We start from the raw sequence: 27,159 nt of genomic DNA, 5'->3' as shown, positions 1-27,159 counted from the left end.
GACAAACAATTTTAAACATTTTCGACACCGTGCTGCGAGTTATTTTCACTCTGAACTAAAAATCTCGTTTGCAAAATGCGCTTCAATTTTCTTCGATGAGCGTTTATAAATAATAAAAGCTTTTCTAAATAATAAAGTAAAATATTTCGTAACAACAATAGGTGGCAAATGTGAACGAACGTGTACATTGCCGTCGCGTCGGACGCGTTTCCTCGGAAGAGAATGTTCGGTATGCGGGCGAACGAGAATCGCGGAAGCGGCGTAACGCGACCCAGTTTATCAGGCTATGCTGGACCAGATCTAAATATAGATACGAAACGGTAACACAAAGTCGAACGCGGTCCAGAAACGGCGGGTGCCGCCTAAAAGATGGCATTGGCGATGCGTTTTCTTCGGCCGCGAGAATAGACCGGCAACGGCCGGCGGATCTAGGCAATTCTAACGGAACCTATCCACAGTCGCGGTATTCGAGCCGGTTGGGCCACGGACTGCGCGGCGACAAGTTATAAATATTTGCAGAAATTGTTATTAATTAATTGAACAAAAAAACGCAGTTCAAAATAATACAAAAATCTTCGATGAAAATTCACCAACTTCTAACGCCGATAACTTCGCGAAAAATCATCGTTAGTCGACGAATCTAATTTTAAATTATAGCTTGGAACTTCTACTTTAAAACACTGTGTCTCGATTTTATGTTTGACGCCCCCTTCACCGCCGTAATACGTTAAAAGTAACCGTAGAAAAACCACCCCCTCCCAGGGGACCGAGATTGGCAAGGGTTACTTTAAAGCGGTATAACTTAGCGAAAAAAAATCGCAGCCACGTTTCTCTTTTTTTAAACTAAAGCGCAAGGATCGAATTTTGTTCCACTGAAAATGGCATCTCCGAAAAAAATTTTACAAAGTCCGAGCATATTTTTGAACTTGACGGTTTTCAATATGACAGACTCGGGCCGGTATTTAAAAAATTACAGTGGTGAGTGTGCGTCGAACTTGAAATCTAGAAACGGTGCCTGAAAGTAGAGCTTTCGAGCTTTAATTTGAAAAAAAGATCATCGTCCTACGATGATTTCTCGCGGAATTATCGTCGGTAGAATTTGGCCGGTCTTGACCAAGAATTTCTTGTAACGCAATTTTTTCGGGGAGGATTTTTATTTGGCTCGGATTCTTGCAAATATTTCGATAGAATTCGATGAAACGCGTGAAATGCATTTTGTTTCGCTCGAAAGGAGCGATTTTTAAGCGTTTTACAGCGTTTTTAGCGTCGTTCGGTGTGCTTTTCTCTCAGCGTTCACCCCATTTTTGACGCGATTTTATAAACTTTCTCAGGTTAGAAGGCGTTCGTTCGGCTTGGACATTCTATTTCAGCTTCTTCGCCATCGATCCGACAGTTATGCAACGTTGCAAGCTACTTCGGATGTTGCTGTCCACACAAGTTCAGCTATAGAGGACGCTGTTCCTCGCTGACAGAATTGTTATTAACGGCTGTCGTTAGCGTTCTCGGAAATGTTTCATCGCAGTTAAATTTGCGGGCGTATCCGATACCTTGAGAGACCAGGAAAACGGCGTCGGATTACAAAGTAAACGAGCGTGGAGAGCCCGACCTTGGAGCGGCGACGCACTTTTTTCTGGTCCACTTGGCGCCGCGCGGAGCCTAATGGACTCTTGTTTACAAACAAGATCAGTCCTCCAGCGGTGGCCAAATTTTTTACTGCCTGTTTCGCGGACTGATACAACGTCAAATTCACAGAACTCGTCGAACTGATCGATGGATCACTAATTTTTTCATTTACTATTATTCAGATTGCAAAGATACGTTCATACGTTCGTAAGTTATTTATTTACATTTTTATTTATATTTCTTAAATTTATTCCACGTCCATTGTCTCAATATTTGTTCAATATATTTATTATATATTTATTATATATTTATTATGTATTCTATATATTTATTATATTATTTATTATATGTTTATTTTGTTCAATATATTTATTATATTATTTATTATATATTCATTGTATTCAATATATTTATTATATTATTTATTATATATTTATTGTATTCAATGTATTTATTATATTATTTTTTATATATTCATCGTATTCAATATTATTATATATTATATTATATTATCATTTATTATATATTTATTGTATTCAATATATTTATTACATTACAACAACACTTGTTAAAAATCAAAATAAATATCTCATCGTTACTTTTGTAAATTATAATATAAAACAGCTGCTTCTAGTGCTCCGTAAATCCAGCGTTAAATAATCCGGTAATTTTTCTCTCGATTTTCGAAAAGGTCGCGCGAGTTTATTTCGTCGATAATCCAGGGACATCGTCGAGAAAACTGGCCAAAGAATGTCTTCGTGTTGTACGCGAATCGTGAATAATTACGCGATGGAATTCTGCGGGCAAGTTCGGCCCGCACCCACTGCGATCATCAGCCGGTGATCATCCCGCACGGTATTCATCCGACGCACTTCATGCATCATCATGCAAAACGGATTGATTGACCGGCTGATGTCATAGGCAGCTCCGCGTTCTCGCAGTACTTTTATTTCCGCCCGCGACAATAAACACATGCCAGTGGCCCGTGAACACGGTTCACGCCTGCTGACGCATCCCTGCGGCAGTGTCTTCCTGCCTTTTTTCTCTCTCCTTCTCTCTGTCTTTCTTTTCTTTTTTTTTGTCTCCCTTTTCTTATATATTCTTTTTCTTTTTTGTCTCCCTTTTCTTATATATTCTCTTTCTTTTTTGTCTCCCTTTTCTTATATATTCTTTTTCTTTTTTTCTTCGTCCCTTGTTCACTTCTCTCATTTTATTTTTTTTCTGATGTTCTTCTCTCATTTTATTTTTCTTTCTGATGTTCTTCTCTCTTTTTATTTTTCTTTCTGATGTTCTTCTCTCTTTTTATTTTTCTTTCTGATGTTCTTCTCTCTTTTTATTTTTCTTTCTGATGTTCTTCTCTCTTTTTATTTTTCTTTCTGATGTTCTTCTCTCTTTTTATTTTTCTTTCTGATGTTCTTCTCTCTTTTTATTTTTCTTTCTGATGTTCTTCTCTCTTTTTATTTGTCTTTCTTCTCTTCTCTCTTTTTATTTTTCTTTTTCCTCTTCTCTCTTCTTCTTTCATTTTATTTTTCTTTCTTCTCTTCTCTCTTTTTATTTTTCTTTCTTCTCTTCTCTCTTTTTATTTTTCTTTTTCCTCTTCTCTCTTCTTATTTTCTTTCTCCTCTTCTTCTTTCATTTTATTTTTCTTTCCTCTCTCTTTTTATTTTTATTTTTTCTCTTCTCCCTTTTTATTTTTCTTTCTTCTCTTCTCTCATTTTATTTTTCTTCTCTTTATCCCTCTTTTCATTTTTCTTTCTTCTCTCCTTCTCTCTTTTTATTTTTCTCCACTTCCTCCTTTTCTTTTACTTTTTTTTCTTTCTTTTACTCTTTTTCTTTGTTTTTATTTTTCTCTATTCTCTCTATTTTTCTGTGGTTTCTTCTCTTCTTATTTTTTTACGTTTATTTTTCTGTTTTCCTCTCTTTTTCTTTTCCTGTTTTTCTCTTTTCTTCATTTTCTGCTTTTCACTGCCCTTTTCTCTCTTTCTCTTCCCTTTTATTTTTCTCTATTTTCTCTGCTTTCCTCTCTTTTTATTTTTTGCTATTCTGTTCCTATTTTTCTTTCTTTTTCTCTTTCTTTTACTCTTTTTCTCATTTTCATTTTGTCATTATTTTTTCTTCTCTTTTTCTTCCTTTTTATTTTTCTATTTTTCTTTGCTTTTCTCTCTTCTTATTTTTCTCATTTTGTCATTATCATCTGTTTTCTTTTTCTCTGTTTTCCTTTTTCTTTTTCTTTCTCTTTTCCTAATTTTCATTTTTCTCTTTCTCGCCCTTTTTCTTTATTTTTTTCATATTTTCTCTTTCCCATTTTCGCTCTCTCTTTCTCTTCTCTCTCTCACTCTCTTTCTCTCGCCCATTTGCACATCGATACGCCACGAGCGATTCACATCGCCGCGAAATCGTGTTACGCCGCCGACGGCCGATCTCCTCGACGCACGCCGCTGTGCCCACGATCATTTCGCATAATCGTCCGAGGTGAGCGTTTAATGCACGCCGCGACCTAGTGCCGGGCGAATATTGCACGATACATTAAACGGATTCGATTTCCTCGTGGCCCACTTCGGCTGCGACCACCTGACTCCATATATACACGCTGCTCGATCGCGATATCATGCGAGACCTTCGCGACTGATATAAAAATGATTCAATGGAGAAAAGAAACATTGCAGAGATTTTGCTGCGCCAGCTGCAAATTATTACCTTGGCCTTTGGGAGAGAGTACAATAGAGCACTTGTCTTTTTTACTGTTCGTCGGTCGAGATAGCAATTTTTTGGCGACCTGTCGCAGACCTTCGACTGACCTTCTTGTTGAAACGTTGTTATTGTGCTCGAGCAATGTTTTCACTTTCTTCGACAATTTTTTCTATAAATTATGTACAATTTTTCAAAAGCTGTATACAGTTGTACACTGTGTATCTTATTATATGTAGAAATGATGTACCATTTTGATAAAGATTGTATAGAATTTTCTGAAAATTGTATGCGGTTTTATACAAACTATATGCAATTTTCTAAAAATTATTTGCAGTTTTATACACAAGCTTTATACAATTTTATAAAAATCAAATTAAATTTTGAGGGATTAAGTTATTTCTAGCTGCAATTATTCCCATGTGTACAAAAGATTTCCCAAAAAATAAACTCTTCAAGGTAGCAATTCCTGAAGTGATTTGAAGAAACTTTTGCCTCAGCGAAAACGTTCTCCACGGCCTCGTTACCGAATTATTGACGAAAAACGCCAACCAATCGGAAAGCGAGCACTGGAGAGTGGGCGGTGCAATAGCGAGCTCGACGCGGCATTGGTCGGGAGTGTGTGGCGCCAGCGTCACTGGCCAGGTGGGCGTGGCGTCAGCAGCACTGACCGCGAGGGCGTGGCTCAGCGGAATTGGTCGGGAGTGTGTGGCGCCAGCGTCACTGGCCAGGTGGGCGTGGCGTCAGCAGCACTGACCGCGAGGGCGTGGCTCAGCGGCATTGGTAGGGAGGGCGTGGCGCCAGCGTCACTGGCTGGGGAAGGACGTGGTTCCAGCGACACCGACTCCCTAATTGGTCCACGTTTTTCATTGATAACTCGTTAACGAAGCCTCGCAGAAGATTTTCGCAAAGGAAGAAGTTCCTCCAAATGACCTTAGGAATAACCCGACGCAAACCAACATGTCCATTAAAGTAAAAATCACTTCAAATCACCTCTTCTGTGGCATCCTGTACATCGAGCAACAGAATTCGATTACACAAGAAGATTATTCTTGTGTTCTTCAAAAAGGATTTTTCTCAACGGTCACAATAAACTCCGGCCGACCTCTCTGAATAAAACAACGCTTTTTTCCTGTGAATTTACATGAACCGAATCGTCGACTTTACGCCGCGCGACGCGGGTCTGCGTATTCTAGAACAAAAAAAACGAAAGCAAAGTCCGCAGAAAATCAGACGATTCTTCTCTACGAGTTTCTCCCCCCCCCCCCCCCCCCGCTCCCCCTCTTTCTCCTTTCTCCGTCGCAATCGTACGAACGAAAAAATTGTGCCGTTTTTACCGGTGTCGAATAAGGGCCCCATTATCGTCCGTGTTTGCAAAACGTGGAACCGCGGGGCCCGCGGCCCGGTACAATGTACACAGTAATTTACGGCCGATAATTCCTGTCTGAAACGGAGATTTGCGATCGCGCGGGACGTAAATAAGCGCGCAAGGCTACGCCAATTAACCTTAAACTCCGAATAAGATCGTGCTGCGGGGGGAGGGGGAGTAGAGCCGGTGAACGCGAACGTCGAGCGGCCGGGCCATGTAGCCGCGTTACACCTTGTACTTATGGTAATCTAACACGGCCGCGCGTATGTACATACAGTCGTCGACAAATATATATACATGCGGCGAGATTGCGAAACGGTACTCCTTCGAAATTTCGATCGTGTTCCTTTCGGTGTCGCTGGACCGACCAGTTCGCTCGACGAATGTTCGACCAATATTTCCCCGCGAAAATCGAAATATTAGATGTCGAACGATGCGAATTTTTTTGTTATTTTCTCTGCTCGTCCAACCGCAAAGTTCGTAATATTTTTATGTAAATTCTTTAGTAAATTGATTCTTTTATGAGAAATTATTTTCGCTTCCTTTTTGTTATTTTTTGAAAATTTCTTCTTGCGTTGTTCGGAAAATTAGTCCTTCGTCGATAATTTTTATGTAAATTCTTTAATAAATTAATACTTTTATGAAAAATTATTTTCGCTAAAATTATTTTTATTTTTCGAGAAAATTCTTTGCGTTATTCAGCAAACTACCCCCTCGGCGATAATTTTTATATAAATTACTTAACAAATTAACAACCCTTCTACAAAAAATCACCTTTGTTCCTTTTTGTTATTTAAAAAAAAAATTCTTTGCATTATTCAACCTTCAACAACACCAAAAAGAAATTTAAATCGTTCAGGGTAGTTTTGTAAAATTGATTCCAATTTAAAAGAGAATACTAGGTCTAATTTGCCACGGTTATATATAAATAAATAATTTTAAATAACTATTTCGTCAGATTTAATTACTATTAGTTATTACTAATTATTATTCTTTTTTAAAAATTACATTAGCATTAATTCAGAATAAAAAGACTTCGAATCAGTCAAATTTCAGCGAAGCTGTCATCGTTTCGAAACGGACCACCGCGTACGTTTGTCAGCGACTGTACGCGTAAGTGCGATATTATAACTCTCGCGCGGAGTTTTCTCGCGCCTAGCACGCCGGCGCAAGCCCCGCGATAATTCAACGGTGTACGGGCCCCGGCAAATGACGATTTATCGTTCCCTCCTTATGATAATGGGCGTCGGGGAATTGTTCGATCTACAGGCACAAATAAATAATAATTCAGAAGTGGCTTATAACCACGGTGATTTTTAATCGCTGACAGCGATTGCCGCGCGTCGTTTTAACAACAAGACCACGCGCGATCCGCAGAAAAACCGTGAACGTGTGGAAAGTTCAACGAGCGGGGCTGACGGAGGGCACGAAGGGGCGGGAGGGGCACAAAGTGTTAATAAATTCTTGGACTCCGGTTCACGCCAGCCAGATTATTACAGGCCGTTTACAGTCGGGGTTCTTTATTTCGCGACTTTTAGCTTGATTTTATAGTCGTCGACTGCGTGCACCACGAGTTCATTTTATAGCGACGTTCATGCAGTCGCGAGAAATTGGAGTGGCCGGTACAAGCGACACATTGTTGTCTCGTTTTTGCGTTGTGCAATTTTGTCCGACGATATAATTCATAATATTAATATTATAAGTGATAGCATTAATATTATAATTATTACTTCTAATATTAATTAATATTATATATATTTATTATATTATTCATATATATTATTATATATAATATTAATTAATATTATTACTTGTAATATTGATATTATAATAAAAGTATAATATTAATAGTATTATTACTTATAATATATATATTATAATTATAATTTATGTATAATAATATATCTATAATTTCGTATAATTATAATTATAATATAATCGACAATAACTGAGTAAGTTTTTTCAAATTGACTGACATTCTCTACGAGCAGTGGACATATGGATGATGCAATAAATTGCACTACTAAATTGAATAGAAGAATTTCATTTCCATAGTGTTTGAATTAGTTTGAATTTATAATTGCGTTAAATAACTATAATTGCCACAGAATCAATGTAATTGCTAATTATTTTATCTATGACTGTATCTGAATTAGATTATGATTACACTGTAATTAGATTCAACTCAAAGTACGTTGTAATTACATTTTACTTGAATTATAGATTTGGACTATGTTCTATAATACTTCAATTACATTGTAATCATAATGGACTTCAATTATTTGTTGACTAAATTGTACTTCAAGTACCCTGCCACTACATTGTACTTCACTTATTTTTTTATCTTAAATGTACTTCAATCGTAATCGTAATCTCATTGCATTTCCATTATTTTTACCTAAATTGAACTTCAATTACATTCTTAATCGCATTGTCCTTTAATCATTGTTTGACTAAATTATGCTTCAATTATATTGTCACTGAATTATGCCCGACGATAAATTATAGAACGATGAAAAGATAATAGTTAGATTTAGTCCAGAGCCAACCTGGACTTAGTTCAGACCTAACTTAGATTCAGTGCAGATCTAACCTAGATTTAATCCAATAAAAGCCTGAGTTTATTGCAAATTTAATCTAGATTTAGTCTAGACCTAACCTCAACAATCCAGAATTAACCTGGACAGTTCAGATCTAATCTAGATTTATTCCTAGACTCAATCTAGATGGACCAGACCCAATCTAGACTTACTTCAGTCCCAATCTAGAAAGTCGAGACCCATCTTAGACGGTCCAGATCTAACCTAGACTTAGTTTAGACACAATTTAGATGATCCATATCCAACTTAGACGGTCCATATCCAACCCAGACTTAATTTAGACTCAACCTAGACAATCCGGACTCAACCTAGACTTACTTCAGACCAAATTTAAACAGTTGGGACCCTACTTAGACTGTTCAGACATAACCTAGGCGTAGTTCAGACCCACTTAGACAATCCAGACCCAACTTAGGTAGTCCAGACCCAATATAGGTAGTCCAGACTTACTATAGACTTATTCTAGACCCAATCTAGATAGACCTAACTCAGGGCTATACCAAAACCTAGCAATTTTCTTCCCCTCATAACTTTCGACCCACAATCGCCCGACACTTCGGACAAAATGCATTTCACCGATCCGGGCTTGAATTACCATCGACGTGCCCGTTACTGACGGCGGGTCGAAAGAGTCGGCCGCTAAATCAGCCGACCGATGAGCAGGCGCCAATTCATCCAGTGCATGTAATTCGCGCGGGCCTCGTCTCGCGTTAATGTGCAACTGGCAGCGGGTTAATGAATATGCAAACGAGCGCTGGCGAAAACGGTAGTCCGGGTGAAATACAACGTCGTCGTGACCGCCATCGACAATGGGCCGCCGCGCAGGAACGCGCCCGTCGGTACGGCAGATTCCTAATAAATCCGTTCGAGCACTATAGCAGCGGTAGCCTAATCTCACGGCGCGCTACTAAATGGTTGCTATTAACCCTTAACAAGATGCGGTTCGTTACGCATTCCGGGTGATCTGGTCGGCGCAATTTGCCGCCTGGAATATCGGCGGGATCGCGGAATTTGCCTGAGAGTCTGAACGTGATTTCGCCGGGCGAAAGAGCACGTCGAGCCGTTAATAGTCCACCGTCGATAATTAACGCGAGACGAATTCGTTGGACGACCACGGCGACAGGAAAAAGTGGAGGCGATAAATCTCGCTAGCCAATTCTGCTCCCGAGTGATCGATTCGTAGCGGCGTCCTTCGAATTTTCTATTTATTCGCCGAGCGCGTGCACAGCCTCAAGGTTGATTGAATGGATGGAGCAGCTTGTTTCTTTTTCTCTTTTTTTTTTCATTACGCTGCGTTAGCTTCAGCGATCAGAAATCAGTCGATTCACTTGACGTTAATTTTTTCGAAACTGTAAACTTTCAGACGTTACAAGCCAGCAGTATACAGGGTGTCCCGAAATTATGGTACAATAACCTTGACATAACCTTGTCGAAGACTTAATTAAGATTTGACCAAGACTTGATTGACTTAATCAATGACTTAATCAAGACATGATCCAGACTTAATCAAGGCATTTTAAAAACCCGTAATTGATCCGGACTTGACTCAGACTTAATCACACACTTAATCTAAACTTAATCTAAACTTAAGCTTTAAACATTTAGATCTGACGCGGAATTGGGCCAGACTTAATTTGGCCCGGACCCAGGCCTAACCGGGGATTTTAAAAATCGATTTCTTCGAAACTGTAAACTTTCGGACGTTATAATTAATACAATTATCCAGGGTGTCCAGAAATTATGGTACTTCTGGGAGATTAGGGGTTCCTGGTGTCATTTAAAGTAACTTTCTCCTTTACAAAAATTTTCTCCGAGGCATCGTTAACGAATTATTAACGAAAAACAGTGACCAATGAGAAGCGAGATCAGCCGGGGCGAGACGGCCGAGCGGAACTGAGCTTCCTGCGCTCGTTGGTTGAGCCGTCTTGTGCTCAGCCGAGCTCGCCTCTCATTGGCCAGTGTTTTTCGTTAATAACTTGTAAACGAAGCCGCTGATTACATTTTCGCTAAGGAAAAAGTTACTTCAAATGACCTCAGGAACCCCCCATTTCCAGATTTTGGGACACCCTGTATCGATGAGGTTTGAATTAGGACTAGGCTAATACTGTGATAGATTAGACTTAGATTTTGAGTTGAGCCAGGGCTGGATCTACATTCTATCAGGGTTAGTTCAAGGTTAAATCCTGTATAGGTCAACTTGGTCTTATCAGATATACTCTTAAAATGCTATGAACGCTATAAATATAGACGAACTTAGGCCTAAGCTAGCTCTGTGACATGTCAGGTTTGGATTTAGGTTGGGCCAGGGCTGGATCTACATTGTATCAAAGTCAGTTGAAGGCTAAATCCTGTTTAGGTCAACTTGGTCTTAACAGATGTACTCTTAAATTGCCATGGATGCTGTAAATTGAGATGAGGTCTGCGCTAGGTTTAGGCTAGTCCTCTGATAGATCGGAATTAAATCTGAGTTGGGCCAAGGTCAGTTCAAGGCTAAATCCTCTTTAGATTAACTTGGTCTTAACAGATATACTTTTAAATTGCTGTGGACGCTATAAATATAGATAAGGTCTGAGTTAGGCCTAGACTAGTCTTCTGGCTAGTCTTCAGGATCAGATTTGGGTGAGGCCAGGCCTGTACTTAAATTGCTAAATTGAGCTCTATAAATAAAAATAAGCTCCGAGTTAGTCCTAGGCTAGTCCTCCGGTAGGTCAAGGTTAGCTGTTCGTTGGTCCAATTCTAAATCAACATCAGATCTGCGTCAGTTCAAGGTTAGGTCCCCTTCGGGCACAGTTCTCCCAAAATATCTCAAACCCAAAGGCTCATCGACGTACCAAACTAAATTGATCCAAAACGACTCGAATTTATCCGAAACGATTTTTCTTTGGGCGACGACTCATCTTTGGACCACCGAAATCCAAGCTAGCACTACAAAAAAGAAACGAACGCGTGCCCACGCAAAGAGAAGAAGAAGAAGAAGAAGAACCAATGTTCACTCAGCCCCGAACAATAAATAATGTCTCCGCGCGCGGTTACAGCATACCCGCTGTCGTCGCTAATTTTCTCTCGCGCCGCAGCCGCCGCGAGAAAATGTTAATTGAACAGGTTTTGTTCCACGCCCCTTCTACGCGTCGCGTACCGCGCGTTCGGCACGGCCGAGACCGGCCGCGGCGGCCGATAAAAGTCTCGGCGTTTGGACGCGGCGGAATTTCACGCTCGACGAATTGGCCGGGCTTCTTCGGTTTCGCGGCGGCGGCGGTGGCAGCGACGGCGGCGGCGACGGCGGCTTAAGTTTATTATTCGATAAGCTGGACGCGCGGCCGGGCAGTGTGTCAGTGTGCTTCTGGCCGCCGCGGAGCAGCGGACGGCGGCGGAGGGGGAGGGGGGATTATCTGGCCGCTGCGTCTGCTGCCGAGCTTCGGGGAACACGACACCGGGATGCCGGCGATGGACGCCGGAGGGGGGAGGGGTGTCGTACGGTGCCGGGAACGGGATCCGATGTGGACGCGTAAATCCGCCTACCGTTGCTCGTAAACAATTAAAAGAATGTGTCCGGCGCAACGCTGCAGATTTGCGACACCTTAGAATCTCCGAGTTTCTCGGAAGCTTGTTCTTGTTTTCTTTTGCGTAAGCTGGTTTACTCGTCGATGACGCTGGCTTTCGTCGTTCGCACGATTCTCGAAGGATTTTCCGCTAGCTGAATCGTTTCGTCATAAAGGTGTTTCGTGCTCGATGTTTCTCCGAGGAATCGTGAAAGGAATTAATGAGAGGATCGTCGAGAATTTGCTGGAATCGACTGACTGGAGCTGGCATCGCGTCAAATATGCAGTCTGCTTAAAACTTTGGCAACGTCGCAATTTTCGAGGACAGTTTCTAAAATGTCTGCATCGTTGTGCGGGCGGGTTAGTTCTGGGTTAGGTCTGGATTAGGTCTGGATTAGTTCTGGGTTAGGTCTGGATTAGGTCTGGATTAGTTCTGAGTTAGGTCTGGATTAGTTCTGTGTTAGGTCTGGATTAGGTTTGGATTAGTTCTGGGTTAGGTCTGGGTTTGGTCTGTGCTAGGTCTGCGTCAGGTCTGAATTATGTCTACGTTAGATCTAAGATGGTTCTGCATTAGATTTGACTCATTGAACTAACTTATTTTATTTACTTTATTAATTAATTTAATTAATTTATTTTATTTATACAGTATGTCTTTAATATTTTATTTCATTTGATCAACGAATTTTTCTAACTGCAACTTTTAACCTAGACGAAGCTAATGCATAACGTATATTTCAATCTGTATTATTGTACATATCTTATATTTTACATAAAATTATTATATTTTATCTATCAATAGAATTGTTTATTTATAATTGAATCACAAGTGCGAACCTAATCATAAACTGCAAATGAAAACGAATAAAGAAAAGAATACTTGAACGGAAGAAAAGTCGAGAGTTATGTTAGGTATATGTTAGGTCTATGTTAGATCAGAATTAGGTCCGAGTTAAGTCTATGCTCATTGAACTAAACTCATTTTATTCTATTATTTACTTTATTGATTCATTTAGTTCATTTATTTATTTATTTATTTATTTATATATTTATTTTATACAGTCTATGTTTATATAATATTTCATTTCATCAACCAATTTATCTATCTGCAACTTCTAAACCAGCACCAAACTAATGCATTTTTATGCATTAATATATATTATTTATTTTACATCAAATCGCTGTATCTAATCTATCCATTTAATTGTTTATTGATAACTGAAACATGAATACGAATACGTTTATGAAATTCATAAACTAAACGAAGAAAAGTAAATAAAAATAAACTAATAAAAAAAAACGCACGAAGAAAAGAATACTTAAACGTAAGAAAAATCGAGCGACATGTTAGGTCTACGTTAGGTCACTAGATTAGGTCTGAGTTACGTCTGATTCAAGACCGCGTTAGGTTTGAATTACGTTCGAAGTTAGATCATCGCTCGATTCGAGCCGGGTCTCGTTCTTCCGATAAAACAAAGCATTTGTATTTCAACGATGAACAGAAAACGCGTGCAAAGAGAACTTGTACAACGCTGTCTATTAGCATTTCCACGCGCGTTCTCTGTGCACTGCTGACGTCATCGTCTCTATGTAAACACTCGAAATGAAGCATCACCGTTGATCGGTGTGACTCGAAGAGCTCGGTCGAGTTTCAAATGTTTACGTACGGTAACTTCTGGTAGAATCGTGGTAAACATTTCCCCGGGATCGTTCGTGGAACAGATTGCCGTCCCGAAAAATTACGCAGCTCGCGATCATAGCCAGATGGAAAAGATCGGTCGTCAACAGCGAGAATATAATAGAGCGACAGAAGAGAGCGAGGCACAACAGCGCTGCAACAGTCTGCCCGGCGAGCCGTAATGGAACCTGCGAACGAAAGCCTGCTAGGCCGGAGAAAGTGGACGCGTAGGCAGAAAAAAAGATTCCGCCGGACGCGTCAGCGGCCTGCAATCACGGATAGTGCACTACGGACGACAAAGAGCCGCGAGAACCTCTTTGACGATCCACGGCCGTTGCACCGTGCGCGATTTCGGCTTGGATTTCGACGGCGAATCTCGGTCGAGAATTTGAAACGCGCCGTTGCGAAACGGCGACAAAAAAACACAATCGGGGAACCGTAACAATTGTTGAAAATGTGGCGAAAATAGTTGCATACAAATTGCTATTTTTATTTTAACATTTTCAGTTGTAACCGGAAGTTTTATAACCGAAATTTTGTTTTCGTTGTCCGTGATCATTATTCATAGTGTACAGAGTGTTCCATAATTATGTTAAATTATGGAAAAAGGTGATTACTGAGGTCATTTGAAGTAACTTTTTCCTTTACAAAATTTTTCTCCGAGGCTTCGTTTACGAGTTATTCAAGGAAAACAATGACCAATCGGAGAGCGAGTGCGGCCGGCGCTCCGCCCTCGTGGCCAACGCGGCGGCAGTGGTCGCGTGGGCGGGGATCGCGTCAGCCGTGCGCGATCTCTCATTGGCCGCCGTTTTTCGTTGATAACTCGTAAACGAAGCCTCTGAGAAAAATTTTGTAAAGGAGAAAGTTACTTGAAATGACTTCAGGAATCGCCCCTTGCCGGGTGTTAACATAATTATGGATAAATAATAATAATATATATAATAATAATTATGCATAAATTCATTCTGGTTTCTTAGAACAGTTACCAATAAGAAAATTGCTTTCTGACATTCATTACAGACAAGAAATTTTCTTACGATTATTTACAACAGTTATTCACGGCAGAAAGTTCATTCACGTTGCTCGCGACAGTTATCTGCGAGAGAATTGATCGCCGTCGCTCGTGACAGTTATCGTTGAGAAAATTGATCGCTGTCTGCCGTAACAGTTATCGATGAGAAAATTAATTGCTCGCAACAATTATTGGTGAGAAAAATTGCTTTCCGTCACTCGTCACAATTATCCATAAAAAAATCATCAATAAAAATTACAATCAACGAGAAATAATTTGAATAAATTGTTATTACGATTTACAACTAAATAATTGAAATCTTCCGGTCACGTTGTTCTACGAACAATTGCCATTTTTGCCGCCGATACAATTTTCATAAAATCTGATATTCCGTGTCCCCGAGAGAAACAACGAACCTCGGCCGTTCCGCGTTTCACGCCGCGGCGGCGCTTTTACACGCAACATCGTTCCGTTCCCCGGGGCGTTAATGAAGATATACAAAAGCGATAAACGTTACGACAGGACACGCGGGACACTGCTTTCGCGGGCACCGTACAATAAATTCCCGGCTGTATTTATGCAGTTACGTAAAGCCACGCGGCGGCGACGCCGCGGCGTGATTTCAATGCGACCGATAAGGGAACGGTGAATCAATCGCTGGCGACTTTGATAGAAACGATTATGTAAGCTTCGTTCGGCGCTCCTCGCTCCCGGCGCGGAGATGCGTGGACTCGTTCGACGGGAAGACAATTTCTCGAGAAATTCGCCGATGTCGCGAATCCTGACAGGATTTTAATTGACTTTAATCGATGGAGATCGGATTACATGTTTCTGTCGTTGTATCGCGATAAATGTGATCGAGACGGATCCGATGACCTCAATTAATTAATTGAGATGGACCTAATTAATTGACTTAAAAACACTTAATTGATTGAATTGAAAAAAAATTAATTGATTTGTGAGAAATAAGTAGATTGATTTAAAAACAAATGGATTGATTGGTTTAAAAGAAAGATGAATTGATTGATGTGACAAAATTAATTCATTGCATTGAAAGTGAATAATTGATTGATTTTAAAAAGAAATTGTTTGATTTCAAGAAAATGGATTGATTTATTTTTTAAAAAAATTAATGAATTGATGAATTGATTGAAAAATAAAATGAATTGATTGATCTAAAAAGAATAAATTGGTTGTTTTGAAAAAAAATAATTGACTGATTCAAAGGAAAAGAATTGATTGATTTTAAAAAGAAATCGATTGATTTAAAGGAAATGAATTGATTGAGTTAAAAAAATAGATGAAATGATTTTAAAAAGAAATTAATTGATTGATCTAAAAAAAAACATAAATTGATTGTTATGATAAGAAATAATTGACTGATTTTTAAAATAAATTGATTGACTTAAAGAAACTGGATTGATTGATTTAAAAAGAACTAACTGATTGATGTAAAACAGATAAATTGATTGTTTTGGAAAGGAATAATTGATTGATTTAAAAAAGAATAGATTGATTTACAAAAAGTTGATTGATTTAAAGAAAATGAATTGATTGATTAAAAAATTGTATTGATTGTATTGACTGATTTTAAAGAGAAATTGATTGATTTAGAGAAACTGAATGGATTGATTTAAAGAAAATAAATTGATTGATTTTTTAAAAAAATGAGTTGATTGTTCCGAAAAGTAATAATTGATTGTTTTGAAAAGAAATAATTGATTGATGTAAAAATAAATAAATTGATTGCTCTGAAATGAAATAATTGATTGATCTAGAAAAATATTAATTGATTGAAAGAAAATGAAAATTGATCGAGTTAAAAGAAATTAATTATCTGATTTTAAGAAAGATTAATTGATTGCCCCAAGAAAAATCACTCAAATAATTAAACAAAATTATTCAATCTTCTTTTTATAAATCTGTTTTTCATGAATCCAATATTTCTTTCGCGTCGACGAATTCGTCAAATAAGCGAATCGCTCCGTCAAGCATCCATCGAAAGTGAATTTTTTCGTCTGTCGGCACGTCCGACATTTCGCCGTCGATTCGCCGAGCGTGAAATTGGAACGCGCGCGCGCGCTCATGTGTGCGTAAAACAGCGGTCGGCGAATCGGATCGGTGTAATTTTCCTGCGTGCGGCGTCGACGGGAACGCGAGCGACGCGGCCGTTTTACGGCGGCCGGCAATTAACGCCTTTCATAATCGATCACACTGAAAACGGCTCGCGTATTTCCAAACGCGGGCTCCGGTGACGTAATCTATTAACGAATCCCGGCAGCGGCGGCGCCTCCGTGTTTCACGGCTTCGCCGTCGAGCCAGGCGCTCGTTTTAATTGCGAAACCGATTCCCAGCAGCGGCTCAACGGCCGACGACCAGCCTCTGATTCGCTCCTTTATTTTTTCTAGCGTATTCCGCGAGGGGCGCGGCCGCGGACGTGGCTCGTTACGAGACGCGATTCCCGGCCGCGTCGTGGCGCGCGCGCACGCAAACGTTCGACGAGATTAGCGAAAAATGCCGCGCCGCGAAATCGGCCGATAAGATACGCGCGCAAATCCTGGAACCGGTTACGCAAACGAAATCAACGCGCGCGTATCAAATATTATATATTGACAGCTCCGCGATCGGGTATCGGCCTCAAGGTTCCAACAGCGAATTCTTCGATATATATATATCGATCCCGTTGCCGCTTTCCACGCTTCTTCGTACGCTTCCAAAGCCATCGAACGCTTTTTGCTTCTATCACAGTCGCGAAGAAGCTGTTCGATCAAGAGGCTCGGTTCGACGTCGATCTTACGCGCGAACGGTGGGTACTTTTCGACCCAGAAGTGTTGTTGTTTCACTGTCGACTTTTCGAGGATTAATTGTTAGGAAATTCTCGATTGGCTTTGTTGAGGTTTATGCGAGAATTTTTGGGACTTTTATAAAGGGTTGTGCAAATTATATAACGAAAGGGTTGTGGTAATATTTTAAACATGTTTAGAGAAAGTATTTGGACAAATTTGTTGGGGAAAGTATTGTTATTTTTGCGAGGCTTTTAGATAAATAGGAAATCGGAAATGTTCTTTTTATTTAGGTAATAATTTCGACCTGGGTCAAATTTGACCCAGATTATAGATATTGCCATTTGACTGTCTAGTTTCTTACCCGGAATCTCAATTTCAATTCATTATGGTTTATGGGAAATAGTGTCTAGAACGAGTACCTTAGAAAATTTGTTAAACAAAATCGATAAATAATATTGTTAACGATCCCAAGTATAATCAGATATATTTTTGTTAAGATGATCCAACGTTCGAGGGCTAATCTCGATAGTTTAAAATATACGATTGATTTTTTTCTTTAACGACCTTAAGGGGGTAGTAACTTAAGAGAGTAGCAACTTAAAAGAGTCATAATTTAGGAGGGCAGTAATATAAAATGGTAATAACTTTGGAAGGTAGTAACTTAAAAAGGTAATAACTTCGGAGAGTAGAAAATTAAAAGTATGGTAATTTAGGAGGGTAGTAACTCAAGAGGGTCGTAACTGAAGAGGGTAGTTTGCTTTTCAACTTTTCAAATAATCAATTTCCTATAGTATAGTATATAAGTTTAGAGTATTAGTTTATCTATTTAACTTATTAGTCTATTTATTTAGTTTATTAGTTCATTTATTTACTTTATTATAAGCCTATAGTATATAAGTTTATTAAAGTATAAATGTTCTGCAACGTGTCTGCAAAACCACTTGTTCACATTCGTAGAAGTAAGAAAGTTACGAAGGTTTCTGAAGTACGTGTACAAACTACTTCAATATGAGTGGCCGGTGTAGACAGAATCAAGTATACTACGAGAAGAGACATATTCAAGTATATTACCAGTAGCAGTGAGTCAAAGTATATTATAAGAGGAGGTAGAATCGAGTATATTATAAGTGGAGATGGTATCAAGAGTGTTGCAGATAGAGATGGAGTCAATGATATTACAAGTAGGTATGGATATAAGTATATTATATCTAGGAATGGAAATCGGTTGTCAAGTATGTTACAAATATAATCGGGATTTAGTATATTATAAATGTTGATGGGTTCAAGTATATTAAATATTGGAATAGGTTCAAGTATATTAAATACTGGAATAGGTTCAAGTATATTAAATACTGGAATGGATTAAAGTATATTAAATGCTGAAATGGGCTCAAATAGATTAAATACTGGAATGGGTTCAAGTATATTAAATATTGAAATAGGTCCAAGTATATTAAATACTGGAATAGGTTCAAGTATATTAAATACAGGAATAGGTTCAAGTATATTAAATACAGGAATAGGTTCAAGTATATTAAATACTAGAATGGATTAAAGTATATTAAATGCTAAAATAGGTTCAAGTATATTAAATATTGAAATAGGTTCAAGTATATTAAATATTGAAATAGGTTCAAGTATATTTAATACTGGAATGGGTTCAAGTATATTAAATACTGGAACGGGTTTAAATATATCAAATATTTGAATGGGTTCAAGTATATTAAATGCTGAAGTGTGTTCAAGTAGATCAAATACTATAGTAGGTTCAAAAATATTGCAAGTAGAGATGGAATCGAGTATATTACAAATATAGTCAGGATCTAGTACATTATAAATTGCGATCAGTTCAAGCATATCAAAAACAGTAATGGATTTAAATATATTAAATACTGTAGTAAGTTCTTCAAATATAGTTGTGATCTAGTATATTATAATTAGTGACGGATTCAAGTATATTAAAAGTAGTGATGTGTTCGAGTACATGAAATACTGGGATGCGTTCAAGTAATATTGTAAATGGAGATGTGATCATGTCCATTACAAATACAGTTGTAACCTAGTGTATCATAAATGTGTTCAAGCATCTAGCAAGTAGCGATGGGTTCGAGAACAACATTTGACCAAAATTGACTCGAATGTACAAGTACACATCGATCTCGTTCCCATCGCTGATCCGAAATTGATTCGGCTCGTTAATAAAGCTCGGTTACACTCTGCGGGAGCATGAGTTCAACACGTGTAGATCTCGATGGGAACTAAATAGGCGAGCGAAAAGTTTCCGTAGAAACAGTCGAATCATTATACACGCCGTCCGATTACGAGAAGAAGAAGAAGATGCTGATGGAAGAAGGCGCGCGCTGGACCTGTCGTTCGGACAAGTATTAATTATCCGATCGATCAATCACCGGGCTAATGAATGGTGGTCGGCCGGCAACGTGGTGGCACGTTTCGAGTCGCGTTGCACCGGCGATAAAATCGGCGGACGGTGCTCGCGCGAGCGAACGATTTACATTTTCCGGGCGATTTGCTCGGGACAACGTTTGATTAACGAACGATTTGGCGAAACGGCTAGGCGAGGCTGAACCGGCCCGTTCGTCGCAACGATACGCGCCTCTCGCTCGCTCGCTCGCTCGCTCGCTCGTCAAGTGTTGCGAATTGATAATTGGCTCCGGCGTAATGACGGAACGTGCGCGAAGACAATGCGCCGCTTGCGGAACACGCGCCGTCGTTCATTTAGCGTCATCACCTCTCCGCCGCGCTTCGGAATATTACTTCGTGGGAATTACTCAATATTTATCGTGCGGCGACGCGATTATGTGCGCAGACTATGCTAAAGAAACTTCGACTAATTAACATACTTGTGCGGTGGGTCACTTTGGACCCAGAGGTTAAAAATCGTCTCTTCGATTCTCCAGTTTTTGACGATTGGGGAATTGTTATTATTGTTACAGGGATTCATTTAATTTCATTGTTGAATATTGCGAAATTTGGTGACAATTTGAATACGGAGCTCGGGTCGGTTTGCACCCAGATCAGAAATACTGTTTCTATTTGAATTATTGGTATTGTTATTATTGTTCTCAATGTAACAGCGATTTAGCTAACTTAATTTTTGGAAATTGAGTAATTGGGCGACGATTTGAACACGGAGCCTGGGTCGGTTTTGACCCAGATCGATAATATTGTTTATATTTGAATTATTGGTATTGTTATTATTGTTCTCAATATAATAGCGTGTTAGCCAACTTAATTTTTGGAAATTGAGTAATTGGGCGACGATTTAAACACGGAGCTCGAGTCCGTTTGGACCCAGACCAGAAATATTATTATCTAATAATTGTTGGAAATTGAGTAATTTTGTAATTGCAAGGTGGCAGAATCTGTAAATTTGTAATTACGATTTTATAAAATTTTACACGTTTCTAATTGGAATTTTACAAATTTTACAAGTTTCCGAATACAATTTTACTAATTTTACAAGTTTCCAATTGCAATTTTACTAACTTTACACAAGCTTCCAATTTCAATTTTACTGCTTTTTCAAATTCTAAAAATTTTAAAAATTTCTAACAACAATGTTACAAATTTTACAAATTCTACGAACTTGGAAAAATTTATTTCAACGAATGTAAAAAATTTTATGATCGAACAAAATTCTTTTTCATTTAACTACAAGAATTATCGACAATACAAATTTGAGAATTGAAATAGAAAAGAAGCTTCTGTAATAGAAAAAAAGCTCCGAAGGACGCGCGTAGCAATTTGTCGCGGAAAAATTGAATTCTGCTCGAGCCACAAAATGATTCACACGTCTCGTCGCGTATGTTCCTAACGTAATTAGGTGCAAAAATTCCTGCTCGACGACTACCCTCGCCGTTATCTCTCCGTGTTATCTTCTGTTTTGACAGTCCGCTGTGTACCTTGACTCACTTTCGACAATGCCGCAAACATACCTGTTCGCCGATCACGAGAACAACAACGTTTCGCCAGCGACGAATCACGAAGAACAATGTAAAATTTTATCTACCAATATTATTAAGAAACATATTTTTTAACGTTCAGTCACGTTAATCTTTTTCTCGATTTTCAATTGTCAAGGTTAATCGCCCAGTTTCAATTAATTCGTCGAAAACTGACGATGTTTGCGATCTGGGTCAAAACGGACCCGGCCCCCGTATTCAAATCGTTCCCAATATTCAACAGTTAAGTTGGCTAATTCGCCGTTACATTGGGAACAATAATAACAATACCAATAATTTAAATATAAACAAAATTACTGATCTGGGTCTAAACGGACCCGGTCACCAAATTACACAATTTTCAAAAATTAAGTTGACTAACACGCTGTTATATTGAGAACAACAATAACAATACCAATAATTCAAATATAAACATTATTTCTGATCTGGGCCAAAACCGACCCAGGCTCCGTGTTCAAATCATCGCCAAATTACTCAATTTCCAACAATTAAATTAGATAAATCGCTATTACATTGAGAACAATAATAACAATACCAATAATTCAAATATGAACAATATTAAAGATCTGGGTCCAAACGGACCCGAGCGCCGTACTCAGTCGACGCTCGGCTATTTATGCGTGTCGTTGGAAAGAACGAGTATTCGACCCGAGTGCGCGCGACTCGGCGGCGATCGATCGCAGAGATGCCTGTTGCATTCCATCGGCGCAACCTTTAGCAGGATGACCCGCGGTGCATCGATTAAATTGATGTGTACGAACTTACTCTAGTTTCCCGGGAGAGCAGGATTACTCCGAGAGACGAAGCCGGCGATGCCACTTGAGACACACGTCACTTGGATAATTACGTTGACAATAGAACCTCTTGTAAACTGAAACAATTCACTCGGTCACACAATCGAATATTCGCCGGCCGGGGTGGTGTATCAGCTCTTGTGCACACGATCTGTACGTGTTCGCATTATTCAAAGCAGTTGCCTGTGCATTTTAAGTCAGCGTTTTTCTTTTTAAGTCAGTATTTCTTTAAGTCAGTCAGTATTTCTTTAAGTCAGTCAGTATTTTTAAGTCAGTATTTCTTTAAGTTAGTCAGTATTCTTTTAAGTCAGTGCTTTTTTAATTCAATATTTTTTTAAGTCAGTACTTTTTTAAGTTAGTATTTTTTTAAATCAGTATTTTTGCACATCAGTGCTTATTTAAGTCGGCATTAATGACTGTGAATTTTATGTACTTATGAGAAAAATAATAAATAGTAACAATTTAAAAAAGAATTCGTTTAATTGAAATTATTCAGGAATTAGTTAAATCTAACAACTATGTCTGGCAACTGGTGCGGATCATTTTTGTTTTGCATGAATGTACTCAAACTAGTCGTTACCAATGACAGTGGATTTTATTTTAAAACAATGGATTGAAATTAGAACGACTGAAAAGAATTCTCTCTCTCATTTAATACTTTTAAGTTATTAAAATTATTCTGGAATTATTTAAATATGTATATACAATTGCAACGTATTGCAATTGTAGCAAACAATTCTTCTTTTGCAAAAAGACACCTAGACTAATTATTATTAATGACTGTAGATTTTATTTTAAAACAATGGACTGAAATTAAAACGACTGAAAAGAATTCATTTAATACTTTTAAATTATTAAAATTATTCTGGAATTATTTAAATATGTATATCTGGCAACCATGTATTACAATTGTAGCTGACAATTTTTCTTTTGCAAACAGATACTTGGACTAATTGTTACTAATGACTACCGACTTTATTTTAAAACAATGCATCGAAAAATTAAAATGACTGAAAAGTATTCATTTAATATCTATAACTTGTGGAAATTATTAATCTGTGAATAATATAGTGATTATAAATAATTTATCTTATTAATATAATTAATTAAGTGATTATAAATAAAAAAATATAAAATCCTTTAGCAATCCTAACAGTCCATAAATAATAAATCAAACTCATTAAATCCACAGTCTATTAATGGCCGTTTGTCTATGAATCATTTATGACTGGTTTAAAAATTAATTACAGTCCTGTCAATTTTAATTTAATAAAAAGAACCGATGTTTCAAAAATCTCTTTCACCAAAAATTCTGTAACTTCAATTCAATCAAAAATCCAACGTTTCAAATCGTCGTTGGAAACTCGTCGATTTTTCACCGTTACGACCACGTTCACGCGAACCCGCACTTGGACGTCCCGGCGGAGGGAGCGGCGCGGTGGTTCAATCAGCAGGCGGAACGATTAGCGCGCGCGCGGATCGATAAATCGCGAGCGTTTACGGCGGCGTAACACGCGAGCATGCCCGAACGCAGCAATTTCTCTGGGAACAGGCAGAGCCAAGGTTGACGTAACGAGATCCGCAAAAACCGTTCCGCGGCGACCTAGCGCACCGGCGACGACGATTCCGTTTCTAAATATAAGACGATTCAACCTCTCCCACGTATTTCGATCGCTTGCACAAGGGCTCCGGCATTCCCGAGGGTCCGGAACAATTCGGAAATCGCCGCGCCGCCGGGCCGAGCCGTCCGCGGACGGCCGCGTGACGTCACGCGGCTCGCGAGAATGGCCGCGTGACGTCACGCGGCTCCCGATCGGCTCGAACCCGGGCGGCGAGGTTCCCGAGCGCCGGCCGACTAGGAACGAACCTCGACGCTCCGAACGGAGAGATTCGCGGCCCGGTGAAACGGAGCCGCACAGCAGGTGGAGGCTTCTAAGACGCGCGTCAAAGCAGAACTGCCCCAGTTCCATCGCATTACAGCTATTATATTCCGCGCGGCAGCATCCGTACGTGTGTGCACGCATGAGCTCTGCGAGCTCCGTGCGTCGCGTGGCTGCGTGGTGGGACCGATTCGGAGGGCCGGACTTATTAATACCGATGTAATTATTCGCTTTGGGGGGGGGGGGGGGGGAGTGCCGACAATTTCGATGACCTTCGGTTATCCTGGCGGGCTCCGGAACGACTACAGGGTCGAAGTAACTGTGCACATATGTACATTTTTATTTACATTCTCTTTGATTTTTGTCCTTGATCTTTTTGTTATTATTGTCATTCCATTATTATTATTATCATTATCGTTACTATGATTATAATAATAATTATAAATATTCGCCGAAAATTAAGAGGAGATCTGGCTCGCTAAATAAATAAATATATCACGATTTTATGTGTTTACACGTATTTGTTTATGTATGTGTTGTTTATTTATACACTGCTCTGAAAGATTATATCGTACAAAAATTTTAAGTAAAAATTGGCCAACTTTGACCGACGATAACTCCGCGGAAAGTTATCGTAAGATGATGACTCTGCTTTTAAGTTAAAGCTTGAAACCTCTACTTTCAGAAAATGTTACTCGATTTTAAGTTCGACGAACTTGGTCTACCGTAACCCTTTAAATGTGAGATCCTGTTTGTCATATTGAAAACCGTCAAGTTTGAAAAAATGCACGGACATTATAAAATTTTTTCCGGGGATGCTGCTTGCAGAGGGGCATATTTTGATCCTTTCCCTTTCATCTAAAAAAATAAGAAACGTGGCTGCGATTTTTTCCGTCAACTTAGAGCATTCTAGAGTGACCCTTGTCAAGTCTAACTTTGCGAAAAAATATCGCAGCCGCGTTCCTCTTTTTTTAAATTGAAGGGGAAGAATCGAGTTTCATTTCGCCGTGAACGGCATCTCCGAAAAAAATTTTACAAAGTCCGTGCATTTTTTCGAACTTGACGGTTTTCAATATGACAGACACGGACCCGTATTTAAAAAATTACAGTGGCGAGGGTGCATCGAACTTGAAATCTAGAAACATTTTCTGAAAGCAGAGCTTTCAAGCTTTAATATGAAAAAAATATCATCATCCTACGATGATTTCTCGCGGAGTTATCGTCGGTCAAAGTTGATCAATTCTTATCGAAAATTTTCCAACGTTGTAATAATTTCTCAGCGATGCTTTTTGTTTCAGTCTGAGAAACTTCGATAAGGAAAATCCTCGATTCCCGTAATAGGTCAGATCGGCAAGCGAACGCGTGCTCCGCGCAGGATGTTTAAATTCGATTTCCAGGAAAGCCGAACTTCCAAGTGAACCGCACGCTCGGCTTTCGATTTATTTTTGCATAAAGTGAATCACTTCCTGCATCGCTCCTGCCGCAGCAGCTTCTTATCGCGGCACGTAAATAGGAATTTCAGTCGAACCTCGAGTATGCGAGAGATAAAAAGAATAACGCTGGTGTCTCAGTGGCGTCTTCCTTGTATCGATTACCGTTATCGCGGGAATAATGGGACGAACACGCGATAATGAAATTGGAACGTGACTCAGGCGATAATTCTGCGGCGAGAGAGCATTTCTTAGGTCATCTTTGCGATCTTTTTGCTGGGGAACCAACGACTATTTCGCGTCAGCATTTCGCGGACATTTTTCGGCAATCCTTGCTGTAGAAAGTCTATTTTTCTTCGTTCGAAAATATTCAAAATTCTCGGGGTTACAATTTTCGAAACACAGACTGGTTGAAAATGACTGTCGCATTGAGCGACGTAATTTTAATTGTTCGGCTAATCGGAGGCGAAAAGCAATTTACCATTTTCAAAAGAACATATTCAGCTAACGTTTCTGCCAAGATTGATAAATTATCTCGGTGTTTAACGAAATGGCGGTGCTTCGAAGCGAAGGCTTCGCTTTTGTGCATTTTTTCACAATCTTTGCGTATAAAAAGTTAATAAAAATTCAGATTTATTGGTAATTATGGTTGGAATCAATAGCGACGAGTCCAGTGAAGATTTTTTCTAAGTGTGAGGTCAATCGGATCGCTAGATCCTGAGATATCGTGTAATATACAGCGAAACGTATGGCTCCGAGAGAAACTCGTCTTTTTTACAAATTTAGGAAAATCCTTTCGCAGGCGCATAATACGTATAATATTAACATAAAATTAAATTATTGCATAAAAAAATATCCATATTTTATATAAATACTAAATAATTTTTTTAAAAATATTTTTCAATACTTAAAAAATATTAGAAAATATTTAGAAGATTTAAAAAAATATCTTAAAAGTGTAAAAAAATATTTAAAAAATGTAGAAAAAGGTTTAAAGAATATTAAAAAATGTTTGAAGAATATTAAAAAATATTTGAAGAATATTAAAAAATATTTTAAAAATATTAAAAAATATTAAGGAATTGTTTTCGATGCTGAAAATCAGGACGCTTCTTTAATTTCTCTTGCACGTGACAGAGCGCGTCTGGAATTGTTTCGAGCCATAAAAACAGATTGATACGGGAGATATCGAAATTGGAATGCGAGTGCACTGATAACGTCGAAGAAGTTTCGCGAGCCGTCCCTGCGCACGGCGAACGAAAAACGCTCTCTCGCCACGCCGAAAAAGGAGCAGGCCGGAGCGGATCGGATGCGATTAATCATAAATTTGGACGTTGCGTCATGTTGCGCCGTCGGGCCGGCTCGGAAGTGCAGCCGACGACCGGACGATTACGTCGATTCTTCTGGGTAAAGATGCCGGATAGCCGTTCATGTCATCGTCGGCTTGTTTCCCATTAATTTACCGCGTGACAGTTGCCGTAACGCTTTTACATGAATCGCGACCCGATTCCACGATATCGATCAGATTCTTTATAAAAAGAAATGCGGGCGCCGTGGACGCGCCATTTAATTTCGAAAGCATCCGTCGCTGGTCTGCCCATTATTATGCATTTTCTTGGGAAATATTCAGCGGAGATGCCGTTATATTATTTTCAATTTGTTACGTTATTTTCAAATTTGTCACATTATTTTGAATTCGTCACACTGTGCCATTATTTTCAATTTGGGACGTTATTCTCAAAAAAAAAAAAAAATTCGTTACATTCTTTTCAATTCATTA

The 27,159-nt window shown here is 38.9% G+C and overlaps 2 protein-coding genes across 8 annotated transcripts in view; one reads left to right on the top strand and one right to left on the bottom strand.

Moving 5' to 3' along the window:
* Syn (synapsin) overlaps nt 1-27,159 on the top strand; it is a 103,667-nt gene that overhangs the window by 21,720 nt on the left and 54,788 nt on the right. The window lies entirely within an intron of this gene.
* The window catches only part of Timp (Tissue inhibitor of metalloproteases), a 62,628-nt gene that overhangs the window by 6,962 nt on the left and 28,507 nt on the right, over nt 1-27,159 (bottom strand). Inside the window, exons 1-2 of one of the 3 annotated variants that reach the window (XM_033479338.2) lie at nt 23,937-24,068; nt 22,041-22,146 (exon numbers count right to left, since the gene is read on the bottom strand). The exons of 1 other annotated variant lie outside the window; for it this stretch is intronic. The gene's annotated coding sequence lies outside the window, so the exon portion shown is untranslated. Of the gene's footprint in view, nt 1-22,040; nt 22,147-23,936; nt 24,069-27,159 lie in introns of those variants that run through there. One more of the 3 variants, XM_033479339.2, reaches the window with a different exon arrangement.

The sequence above is a fragment of the Megalopta genalis genome, chromosome 14, assembly GCF_051020955.1.
Source record: "Megalopta genalis isolate 19385.01 chromosome 14, iyMegGena1_principal, whole genome shotgun sequence".
Lineage (NCBI taxonomy): Eukaryota > Metazoa > Arthropoda > Insecta > Hymenoptera > Halictidae > Megalopta > Megalopta genalis.
The sequence above is the reverse complement of the archived record's forward strand: the minus strand, read 5'-3'. Positions and strand labels throughout refer to the sequence as shown.